The following is a 13,084-nucleotide window of genomic DNA, read 5'->3' on the forward strand; positions in this document are numbered from 1 at the left end:
AAAACATCAAAATCAAATACATACAAAGTTATTTTAAAAGCAAAGAACTTGAGGAGATACAAAAATTTTAAAATGCTAGAAAATGCTGTTCAGGGGAACAGTATTTTAAAATTAGCTAACACATTAAAAAAGCTATAAGGTATGAAAAAAAAACTTAATGACAATCAGAAAAACAGAAATGATATGACATTTCTCAGGGGAAAATCAAAAATCAAAAGAAAATGTTTAAAAAAAATGAAGAAGTAACATCAGCAATAACGTCAAGTAGATAATTCCAAGGTCAAGTCCCCTTAGAGATACATCAAAAAACAAACAGATGGGCAGTTGGCTTGTTTCCAGATCTTAGCTATTATAAATAATGCTGCTATGAATATAGGGGTACATGTGTTCTTTCTGATTGGGATTTCAGGATTCTTAGTATATATTCATAGAGGTGGGATCCCTGGGTCAATTGGCAGTTCCATTTTTAATATTTTGAGGAAACTGCCCGGTGTTTTTTATAGTGGCTGAAGATCTGAAAACAGCCCAAGTTCCCATCAGTAGACAGATTAAAAAAAAAAAAATGTAGTACATTTACATGGTGGAATACTATGCAGCTGTAAAAAAAAAAAAAAGAATCCACTACCCTTTAAGACAGCATGAAGGAACCTGGAGATGAACCAAAGAAAATGCACAGATATAAGCATTGCCCATGAACACAGAGTGTAGAGTGGTGAAGACCTGGGGCAGGGTGGGAACTGGTGGTGGGGGCAAGGAGGAAAAAGAGGGGACATCTGTAATACTCTCAACAATAAGTATTTTTTTAAGGAAGAAACAACTTTGACAGAACTCTGGAAAATAGTTTTATAGCAACCAAGTAAATGTTGAATAAAATAAAATAAAAAAGTCAATTTAGGAATAACCCCGGACACAAACAATAATGATGTGAAGGCCTGGGGAGGGGACAGGAATGGGAAGAAGGGTGGTCAGTGAGGGGAAAAGGGGGCATCTAGAAAACTTTCAACAATAAAAATAATTTTTTTAAAAGTCCCTACAGAGAAAAGGCCAACAGCTGTCAGAGGGGAGAGGGGCTTGGAAGATGGATAAAATAGATTAAAACAAACAAACAAACAAAAAACAAAACAACGACAACAAAAAGAACACCTCATAGACACAAACAATAATATGATGATTTGATTACCGCGGGTCGGGGGGAGGGACGGAAAAAGTTGGGGCAGGAAGAAATGATGACAGAAGAAGACTAGACTTTGGATGGTAAACACACAGTACAATGTACAGATGATGTATTATAGAATTATATGCTAATGGTCATGACGCCCTCACACTGTAATGACCCATCAGCAGGAGACTGCATCTGTTATAGGGTGGAGCCAGTGCATTGCTCTGGAGATGGGGAAGAAGAGGGGAGGCGTCCAGGGGAGGTGGACCATATTATGGCAAGGAAGACAGTGGTGAGAGCCCTCCTTACCCATCCTTTGCTACCCATTGCTTGCACTCAGAGTGCCCCACCTCACACCTGCCAGGGGAAGGAGAACAGCTTGTGCAAAGCTAGGAAGCAGTGCTCAAAACTCCTCCAGCACCATGAAGGGGCAGAGCCGTCACATTGCTCCAGAGATGGGGCAGAAGCAGGAGGTGCACAGATGAGGTGGGACCAGCCTAAGGTGACTCAAGGGATCTAGGGTGGGGCTTGAAACTGTCAGAGAAGGTCTGAGGGGTCGGGGGTGGGGCCAGGCACAATCAAGCTCTGGGTGGAGAGGTTAGGGTGTTAAGGCAGAGTGGAGGGCGGGTGCTTGGGGCACACATGGGTGAGCGGGGCCATGCGATTTCATGCGCTGGGCCTCTAGTATATCTATAAAAACCCAAGTGACCTTTAAGACAGGTTGACCAGTCACTATTACAATGCACTGAGCACGAGGAAGTAGATGTTCAATGCAGGAGCTGCCCACTAGTGGTGAGTGAACTCTCACAGTTAACCTCCTCCCACTGCTAGCCAACCTCCTCAGTCCCTCCCTCCAGCCAGCTTGCCCCAATCAGCTCTTGATCACCAACCAAGCCAAGGGCCCCAACCTACGCATGAATTTGTGCATGGAGCCTCTAGTTTTTAAGAAAACTCCACAAAGTAAATGATTTAAGTATTAAAAAGAGATGGTAAACAAAGCTTTTTGACATTTTCAATAGCACTTGTCCCATTCTGTTCCTGGATTGGCAGCATCTTGAAGCAGTAGTCCATGTTTCCTGGTCCCCAGTTCCACAGAAAAAAGACCAAACTCCCTACTGATTTCCAAATTGGATCACGTAGTAAATTATCTGTGCTGGTACCTGGGAAAGGAAGCCCTGGGATCCACCTTTGTTTTGTGTTCTACTTAAATCAGCAAGAATGATAAATTTGGCGGGGTGGAACTGAAAGTGTCCAGGGCTTTCTCTGGTGATTGAGCAAAATAATGTCTCCACTTGTAATTTATTGTGCCCCTTTCTTGCTGTAGGTTCTTTGTATATCTAATATTTATTTCAGTACAAATTAAATTGTTGTCCCTTCATCTGTATTTTTATATCTAAGATTTTATTGATGTAAAAATCAAATTGTATAATAAAAACCTCTCTGGATTTAAAAAAAAAAAAAAAAGAAAAGAAAGGAAAAAAGAAAAAAGACCAAACTTTTTTTGTAAATTATTGAATAGATATGTTCCAACCTGTATGGACTGACACATGATGCTTATTTCTAACCCTTATATAATGGAAAAATTAAAAAATTATTTCCCCTATATATAACACCCAATATTCTTATTAGCAATGTAAATTGCTAATTATATGTCTGCCCCCCTATAGGTCATTGCACGTCACAGCGAGTGGTTTATTCTATAGGATAGGATTTTAATTTCATTTTAATTTAAAAATAAAATACAATTTAAATAAAAATAAAAAATTTAAATATTAAGTACCAATCATCTCCTTTTTATGTGTGACATATTACACTTTAGATCATTTTCCCTATGAATAGCTATTTGTCTAAAGATATGTATAGCTACATATCCTTCACAGGTTAATAACAGATTGACACCAATAAGAGAATTGTCATTATCAATTTGGCAATCGGTTATGTACATACTCTTTAAAAATTGGCAAATTTACTATTTAGTGATATCATGGAGTTGGATACCCTCTTTTTTTAGTTCCGTCTGCTAGGAAAGTCATTGAAACTACTGTATCCCTTATATACATATAATTGAATATTTTCTATGGTGCAGATCTTCAAATTATTGTTTTACATTACACTTCTGTTCTGAAATCTATTTTAGATTAAAGTTTAAATTGTAGTCTGAAAGGGCAAAGGTAATCAGATCCCTATTTTAGGAACCTAACTATAATACAGCTAACTACTGGTGGTCATTAATAAAACCTCTCCATTTTCTTATTACAATTAATGCTGTACTCTTAAAAGCACTTTACTATTGGTAGTTTCCCAAATGTTCAATTAACACATATTACATTTTCAGAGCATTCTCTGAGGTCCACCAATTTAAGGCCAACAAAGGCTTTAATTAATTTTGTAATTAGGATCTTTGATCTCTTTGCTTTGTAACCCACAATACTAAATTTCTCCCACTCTAATTAAAGACTCTGTTTACTTAATTTCTATCGAGTAACATGTAGCTGTTACCTTTGTCTTACTTTGCACATTGAAACATTATATGTTTGGATGCAATCTCTGATAATCCATGTCTTAATCTCTAAAGTTTTCTTAAATTATGCTTCTTTAATTACTATATATCCTAATATGAATTGCCATAATCAATCTTTGTATTTCCACATTCCTATCCTTTTTATTTACACCAAGCCTAGTAGGTATAAAGCACTAATTTACTTATAAGAAAGTGAATACTATTCTTTCTGAAAGACTTAATTGAGTAATTTCAAAATTATGCCTCAGGAACCCTGAGTTTTAATGTGTGCCCTAAAATATAATGGCTCTGTGATATCATTTTCTTCCTTTCAAATAAAAACTAATTCTGCACTACTGGAAAAGAAATCATTTGAAAAGTATTAAACCCTAAAAACAATTTCTGTGAAAATTAAAATTTTATAATGTTGAAACTTCAATAACTAGATGAACTACACAAAAGAAATGCAGACTGCTGTTTTTATGTTTACTATATAGTTATTGCTATTTTCTGAGATGGTTATTTTATAAATGGCAGTCTACATTATTTAGACTAATATATAAAAGCATTTATTTTCAGCAATCATTTCAAATAATAGAAAGGCTCATCTAAATCTCAGCCTCTTATTTATAACTATTGTTTTTCAAATTTTGTAATTCTATAGGTTATTACCCAGAAGATTCATTTAATGTGATTTCTGAGAGTATAGTATAGTATAATAGTAAATATTTTTAAATCTCAATATTGTTGTAAAAAACAATTCTGAGTTGTTAGTAAATATAGAATATAATCTATCTAAAATAGGTGTGTGTATTAATTTGAAATTAATGGCTTTGTCAATCTATCCTCTGTTTGGCTGATCTTCAATCCAAATATTGTACAGTAAATAAATTGATTAGGCATAAGCGTAGGTCTAACCTTAACAACTAAATGTATTTTTTTTCTAACTCACACATAACCATCAGTCTCATACCATAATATGGAAGCATGCCTGAAATATATTTAAAAATTGAAATCAGTATCTTAAAGAGATACCTCAAAGGGCACAAAGTTCCACTTATGCAAAAGAAATAATTTCTGGACATCTAATATACAGCAGTGTAACCATAGTTAACAACACTTTATTGCATACTAAACATTTACTCAGAAAGCCTTATGTTCTCAACCCCTTTTACACATTGAAATCTTAACTATATGAGGTGATATATGTAATTAGCTTGATTGTGGTGATTTTTTCACAATGTACACATATCAAAATATCACAGTATAGTCCTAAAGTACACAAAATGTTAATCTGTCAATAGATCTTAATAAAGCTGAAAAGAAAGAAAATATCACAATTACACACCCTGAGAATAAACTGTTTTCTCTTTTTAAACAAAATTTAAATCTGAAACGGCAAAATACACTGGAGATATGTATTTAAATATCGTGTGATTTAAATCATGTCAATATGGCAGGCACTTTTATTTCTTCTCATCAGCAATCCTCTCATATTCCTTGTCAAGAACCCATAATTTTGCAGAACACTTCAAAGCTGTTCTCACAGAAGTCTGAGTTCCTCCCAAGGCTAACAGAAAGAAACAAAATTGGCCCAGACCATCAACGATATCTCTTTATTTTTAAATGTTTTTTAAAAGAGATGTTGGTTTACAACAAAATTACAAGAAAGGTCCAGACATAGCTTCCTCCTCCCAAACACACATAGGTTCCTCCGTTACCACACAGCAGAGTGGTACATGTTTTACTAAAGATGACCTGCATTTACCCAAATAATCACCAAAAGTCAATAGGATCCACTTTGTACTGTACTTTCTATGAGTTTGTAAAAATGTGTAATAAATGTTGTGATGATTTGCATTAATTGATTTTTGAATGTTGAACCAGGCTTTTGTACCTGTGATAAATCCCACTGGGCTCTGGTGTGTCATCGTTTTTATACATCATAGACTTCTACCTGTTAAAATTTGGCTAAAATACTGGACTTATAGATGAATTAAGAAGTATTCCCTCTTCTTCTATTCTCTGAAAGAGACTGTAAAGACCTGATAAAATTTCTTCTGTGAATCCCTAGTAAAATGGGCTGTTTTAAATGGTTAATGATTATTTGTTCAATTTCTTTAATAAATTTAAACCCATTGAGGTCATCTATTTCTAGTGTGAGTTTTGGCTAATTGTGTTCTTCAAGGAATTGGTTCATATATGGACATATTTATATTGGTATCAAAATATCGACATAGAATTGCTCATGATAGTTCTTTATTATCCTTTTAATATTCATGGGATATATAGTGATGTCGCTTCTTGAATTTATGATACTGATGATTTCTGTCCTCTCTCCTTTTTTCTTAGCTATGTTGTCTTAAGATATCAATTTCATTTATCTTTTCAAAGAACCAGGATCTGGTTTCATTAGTTTTCTCTATAGATTTCCTAATTTTTAATTTGATTGGTTTATGCTCTAAGTCTTATTTCTTTTCTTATGCTTACTTTGGATTTAATATGTTCTCTCTATGTGTTTATTTTGTCTCCCAAATTACCTATTGCAAATTATTTATTTTAGAACTTTCTTCTTTCCTAATATATGCATTCAATGCTATAAATTTTCTTCTAAGTATTGCTTGTGCTACATCACTCAAATTTTGATAAGCTGTTTTCATTTTCATTTAGTTTAAAATATATTTTTTTATTTTTTGGGACTCCTTTGACTTATGTGTTATCCAGAAGTGTGTTGTTTAGTCAACATCTATTTTGGGATTTTTCCAATTTTCTTTATGATATTCTAATTTAATTGCATTGTGATCTGAGAACAGATATTATATGGTTCATATTTTTTTAAATGTGTTAAGGTGTGCTTTATGACACAGAATGTGCTTGAGAAGAATATTTATTTTACTGTTGTTGGAAGAAGTCGTATATAGATGTTGATTCTATTCAGTTGATGAATCAAGATGTTGAGTTTAACTTTTTTCTTCATTGATTTTCTACATGCCTGTCTCCATTTCTGCGATAGGGGTGTTGTAATCTCCAACTATCATAGTAAATTCATCCATTCTCTTTCCTATTATTTTAGGTTTTGCCTCACATAGTTTGTCACTCTTTTGTGAGGTTTAAGCACATTACGGATTGTTATGTCTTCTTTGACAACTGGCCCCTCTATGATTATGTATGCCATTCTTTATCCCTGATAACATTTTTGCAGTGAAGTCAGCTCTGTCTGCAAATAATATATCACTGCCTTCTTTTAATTAGTAGTAATATGTTTTATTTTTCTCCAACCATGTACTCTTAATCTACATCTTTATATTTAAAGTAGGTCACTTCTGCCCAGCCAGTATGGCTCCATGATTGAGTGTTGACCCAGGAACTAAGAGATCATGGTTCAATTTTATTCAGTGTATATACCTGGATTGGGGGCTCAATCCGCTGTAGGGGGAGTGCAGAAGACAGCAGATTGATGATTCTCTCTAATCAGTGTTTCTATCTCTCTATTCTTCTGTCTTTCTCTCTAAAAAAATAAAATAAAATCAATAAAAACATTAAATAGCTTAATTCTGACAACATATAGTTGGTTCCTGTTTTTGGTCCACTCCGATATTTTTGTCTTTAATTGGTTCATTCAAATGATTGATATTCAAAGTAGTTAATTTATAGTTGAATTAATATCTACCATTAATTTTATACTTTTCTACTTGCTACACTTATTCTCTATTCCTTTTTCTGTTTTTTTCCTTGTTACAACTTTTAATTGAAAAATTTTTATGATTCTATTACTCTCCTTTATTAGCATGTAATTTATTATTTTTCTTTTTTATTTTTAGTGGTTGTCCCTGCATTTTAAATATACACTTACAGTTACTTTTAAGTCTGCTTTTAACAAAACACTATATAACTTCACAGGGAGTGTGAGTACTTTCTAATAACAAGTCAGACAGAGAAAGACAAATACTGTTTGATCTTCCTTACATGTAGACTAAAAGTAATTCAAACTCACAGAAAAAGAACAGAATGGTGGTTATAATGGGTTGGGGAATGGAGAAAATGGGGCAATGTTAGCAACAGGCTAAAACAACTTCAACTATAAAATGAATGCATTCTGGAGACCTAATGTACAGCAGGGTGACTGTAGTTAATAATGATATATTACATACTTGAGATTTGTCAGGAAAGTACATCTTCAGCATTCTCAAAACACACACACACACACACACACACACACACACACACACCAAACATACACACACACATAAAATATTAACTATGCGAGATGATATATGTGTTAACTTAATTGTTGTAATAATTTCACAAAGTATATGTATATAACATCATCGCACTATACAATTTAAATACATTTCTTATGTCCATTATATCTCAGTAAAGCTGGGGAGGGAGAGATCCCAGCCCTGGGCTTTGTGCTGCCCCTGGTGACTCTGAGTAGAGAAGAAACAAACTGCTCCTGTCAAGCCACGTCCATCAGATTCTTTTTAAAAAAAAGATATATATTTTATTGATTTTTTACAGAGAGGAAGGGAGAGGAAGAGCGAGTTAGAAACGTCGATGAGAGAGAAACATCGACCAGCTGCGTCTTGCACACCCCCTACCGGGGATGTGCCCACAACCAATGTACATGCCCTTGACTGGAATCGAACCTTCAGTCCGCAGACCGACGCTCTACCACTGAGCCAAACCGGTTTCGGCCAGCACAGATTCTTGAGCAGAATAAGTATTTTTCTCATTGTGAGTCACCAAGATTTAGGGAGAGAGAAGTTTTACAGCAATAGATAACTTGAACAGAAGCCAGTCTTAAAAATATTAGGACTTAAAGGGGAAAAATAATAATGTAAGACATACCAAAACAGTTCAGAGGAAAACAGTTGAGACTTATAATTCCTTTCACAGCAATCTACAATTAATTTCATACTCTTAAATATTTTTTCTTGCATATAGTGGGCATAAAACATTTTTTCCAAGTGGGCAGGTGAATAAGTGTACCTAAGAAAACTTAAATGACATTCCTATGGAAAACACAGCATCTCAAATAAATTAACTAGCTGGCCTGGCCTCATTTTGGGACTTTTTAAAAAATATCTGATTATGATGTGACTATATGAGGTGTTGTATACACTCTTTAAGTATAATGTGTATATGTATAATGTGAATATAGTGTACATACACTATCTATATATATAAAAAAGCCCAGTGACAGAAAGGCGGAAGGACTATAATGACTGGTGAACCAGTTGCTATGACATGCAGTGACCAGGAGGGGGAAAATGCTCAACGCAGGAGCTGCCTGCCCCCTGGTGGTCAGTACACTCCCACAGTGGGAGCAGCAGCTCAGAAGATGGGTCCACAAACACTCAGGTGACTAGGATAAGCTGTGCTCCCACAGAGGCCGATCCCTACAGGCCACAACCCCAACCAGTGTAAGAAATTATGCACTGGGCCTCTAATATATAAATATAGATACACATACATACAATAATAGTTGTTGTATTAAACATTTATATAAATATACACATGTAGAGGTTGATTAGTTTGAACCTTTCTTTTCTAGTTGGTAAACTTTCTCATCATTTTGACACTTACAGAAAATATAAATCTTTATAAAGAAATAAAAGAGACAAAGCACAAATAGCAAAGGAAAAGTAAATTTGAAAATTTGATAAACAAAAATAAGCAATGATGATAAATTACATTTATTCTTGCAATACTACAGGGAAATATGTGAAGTAGTCTTTATTCAAATATCTTTTACTCATTTAAAAAAGATATTTACTGAATGGCTATTGCCTCATGATGGTTTTGGTTATGATATCATCCCAAGGCATACTTAGTGAACACAAGAGACAAAGATTCTTGTCTGTCTGCAGGCAGTCAATTAATTTCCAGGATATAGCTTAGGAACAGAATAATATAGCACTATCAGGGGCATTAGTATATTGGGAACAGCTGCCAATTTTCAAATACTTTAAGGCAGCTTTCAATGTACAGATTGCCTGAAGGTCTGTATGCATTTCTTTTATAGTAACAATCAGTAAACTTTATGATGTTACTAAAAACTCCTTCCACCAAAATTGTTGTTTGCAGAGGAATTCTATGAATTTATACTCATACTTGAATCTTAATTATCATAGTTTATTTAACTAATTTTCTTTCAAGAAGACCCTCCTATAGATATCCATTTGAATATGAATGAATCCACCCTAAAATTCTAGCATTATAATGTAAAACTATTGCTTCTAAACACTTTACCTCAAATGAACCATTGATGATATCACTGACCTCACCAAATGTATGGATTCTTCAACCTCATGTCCTTCTTCCTTCAATTAATAATCTGCATTCAGTTAATAATGAAGATTTTGTAATCAAAGAAAACATGATAATTTTAAGAGAAACATAAAAAGTGCTTTATTCAGAGTAATGCACATTGCTAGCTAAACATTTCCCCCATCTTTCAGGTAATTTGGGGGTACATCCTAATAGAACTTTCCTGTTATGAGGCAAACCATTCAGAGACCGAATTTTCCAATTCTTTGTGCGTTTTGAAGTGCTGCTCAGAAAGTGCGTGTGCCATCGATTGGAACAAGTGGTAATCTGAAGGAACAAGGTCTGGGTAGATTCATACTTCCCAGGCAAGACCTTTTAACGTGTCTTTAACTGGTTTTGAAGTGTGTGATGGTGCATCATTATGAATCAAAATTACTTTGTTGTGTCTTCTGGCCCATTTGGTTGTTTTACAATCAAAGCTTGGTTCAAAATGGTTATTTGTTGTCAGTAGCAAGCAGTATTAGTGGTTTCAGTTGGTTTTAGAAGTTCATAACACACCACACCTTCCTGATCACACCAAATGCAGAGCATTGTCTTCTCTCCAAAGTGATTTGGCTTTGCAGGTGATGTTGATCTGGATCAACTCATGATTTTGTGCATTTGGGATTCTCAAGATAAATCCACTTTTCATTGCCAGTCACAATTCGATGCAAAAAAGACTTTCTTTCATGCCATTGAAGCAGCATTTTACTGATGACTTTTCGGTTTTCCACTTGTCTTTTGTTCAGTTGATGTGGCACCCATTTTCCTTCCTTTAAAATCTTTCCCAATGCTTGTAAATGATTGGAAATTGTTTGCTGTGCAATGTTTAATCTTCCTGCAAGTTCTTTGTTAGTTTGACACACATCTTCATCCAATAATGCTTGTAAATGTTGGTCTTCAAACTTTTTCGGTGACCCATTCTTTGTCTTTCACATCGAAATCATCACTTTTAAAGCATTTAAACAAGCGTTCACAGGTATCTTGAGATGGAGCATGTTCATCATAAGCTTCCCGAAGTATACGATAACTCTGAATAGCACTTTTCTCAAAATAAAGTAATGAATTAAACTCCCCGCAAATGCTCTTTTGGGCACAAAATTTGGCATTTTTAAACGTAAAAATATCTATGATGTTAACACCTTCAGAAAATTTGACATATGAAGTTTTGAAGCTTTTTGTCAGTATTACAAAATAGTGTACATATTAAATCACATATATATCAATGTATGTGTGACTCCATCTATTGAAAAAAATCCGCATTATTAACTGGTACTCCTGGTAAACCTTTCAAGATAAAGTGATTGTACCCTCTGAATTCATGATCTCACTTTAAATTTACATAGCACAAATCTATGCTTTCTTCAGACTTACCCTCTGAATTCATGATCTCACTTTTTAAATTTATAGAGCACAAATCTATGCTTTCTTTGGACTTTTACTTACTGAATTTTTACATTCCAATATATTATCTAATTTTCATATTTTATTGAACATTTTAAGCTATTTTTCCCAACTCATTTTTAACTGGTACTATTATAAACACTGTAAATATCATAAAATATGAAACTATATATAGAGTATGGAACACCTCATTATTGTCACATCATAATCTGAAATATTTATTTTTAAGTTCCAAAATGCAGTCTGGCCAATTAGCTAATTTATTTGAGACACTATGTTTTCTATAGAAATTTCATCTGAGTTTCCTTGTGTGCACTTACTTATTCACCTGCCCACTTTGAGGGGGAAAAAAATGTGTGTGTGTGTGTGTGTGTGTATGTGTGTGTGTATCAGCCCAATTAGTAGGTAAGCTCCCTGAGGGCAGTTACATTATCTATTTTGTAATATTTTTAATTCAAAGTGCCCCAGCACTGTGCTACAAACACACCACAAATATCTGTTAAATAAATGAGTTACCCAATAAGTACCTTTTATTATTCAATAAAAATATAAATAGTAGCTGGCACAGCATAATGACTAGTTTTATATCCTTCAAATTGTTATATAAAGTCATGTGTTAAAAGAAATATCCAAAATATCATTTATGTGGAATTTTGGGTCTGGAACTTGGATTCTTTGTCAGCCAGAGTCAGAGTTGAAGAATGAATCCACAAACAGAAGGTAGAATAGCAAAGGTGGAGATTTATTGAAGAACAAGTTCAGTCTCCCACGTGGGGAAAGGGGGAAAGTACACAGAACAGACTCCCATGTAGGGAAAGGGAAGAGTCCCACTGAGTTCCTTTTCCCTATCTACACTAATGAAAGGAAAATATGCAAATTGACCCTACCTCAACAATGACCACCAGCCAATCAGGAGTACGAAAAGTAACCCAACAAAGATGGAGGGTTAATTTGCATATACAGGCAAGGAGCTGCATGCAGGGGCAGGATGCCTGCTATGAGGGGGAGGACAGGGGGCGGAGGGAGCTACAACAGAGCTCTGGCCAGAGCAGAGAAGACTGAAGTCTCCAACCAGAGCAAATGCTGAAGGCTCTGGCCAGAGTGAAGACAGAAGGCAGAGGCCAGGGTAAAGGCTTGAGCCCCAGGTGCTGGAGGAAAACCGGGGCTGACAGCCAGGGGAAGGAAGGCCTATTGCACAAATCTTCATGCAACGAACGGGCCTCTAGTGACTTATAAAGGTTACAGATCCTTCTGCCTTGATATCTCCTCTGATTAGTCACTATTCTCTGGACTGGTTACTATAGTAACTCCTGGTCGAAACTCACTATAGTAACTCAAAGGTCGAAACTGGTTACTATAGTAACTCAAAGGTCGAAACTCACCTGGGACATGTGAGGTTCTCCCCCCTCTTTCCCTATTGGTTTTGTATTCCCTTTGGGCTTTCTTCCTCTCTTTCTGGATGAAGGGCTGGCTTCCTTCTCTTTATTTTGTAAATATAGACCTTTGGCTGTTCCCAGCTCCCTCATCCTATGGAAATGTACCTGTTGCAGCTCCTCAGCTCCCCTATTCTATGGAAATATACCTTCTGCTGCTCTGCAGCCTTGTGTTACCTCCATGGTCCCCTTAATTTCTAAAATTTCCTAAACCTGTCCTAATTTTACCCCTAAAATTCCTGTTTCATCATTTTATCCATAGGAGGCTAACATATA

General features: G+C 35.1%; 1 protein-coding gene across 1 annotated transcript in view; it reads right to left on the reverse strand.

The window, feature by feature from the left end:
- Positions 1–13,084, reverse strand: part of GRID2 (glutamate ionotropic receptor delta type subunit 2) — a 1,250,164-nt gene that overhangs the window by 1,197,990 nt on the left and 39,090 nt on the right. The window lies entirely within an intron of this gene.

The sequence above is a fragment of the Pipistrellus hanaki genome (assembly GCF_964339955.1).
Source record: "Pipistrellus hanaki genome assembly, chromosome: 1".
Classification (NCBI taxonomy): domain Eukaryota; kingdom Metazoa; phylum Chordata; class Mammalia; order Chiroptera; family Vespertilionidae; genus Pipistrellus; species Pipistrellus hanaki.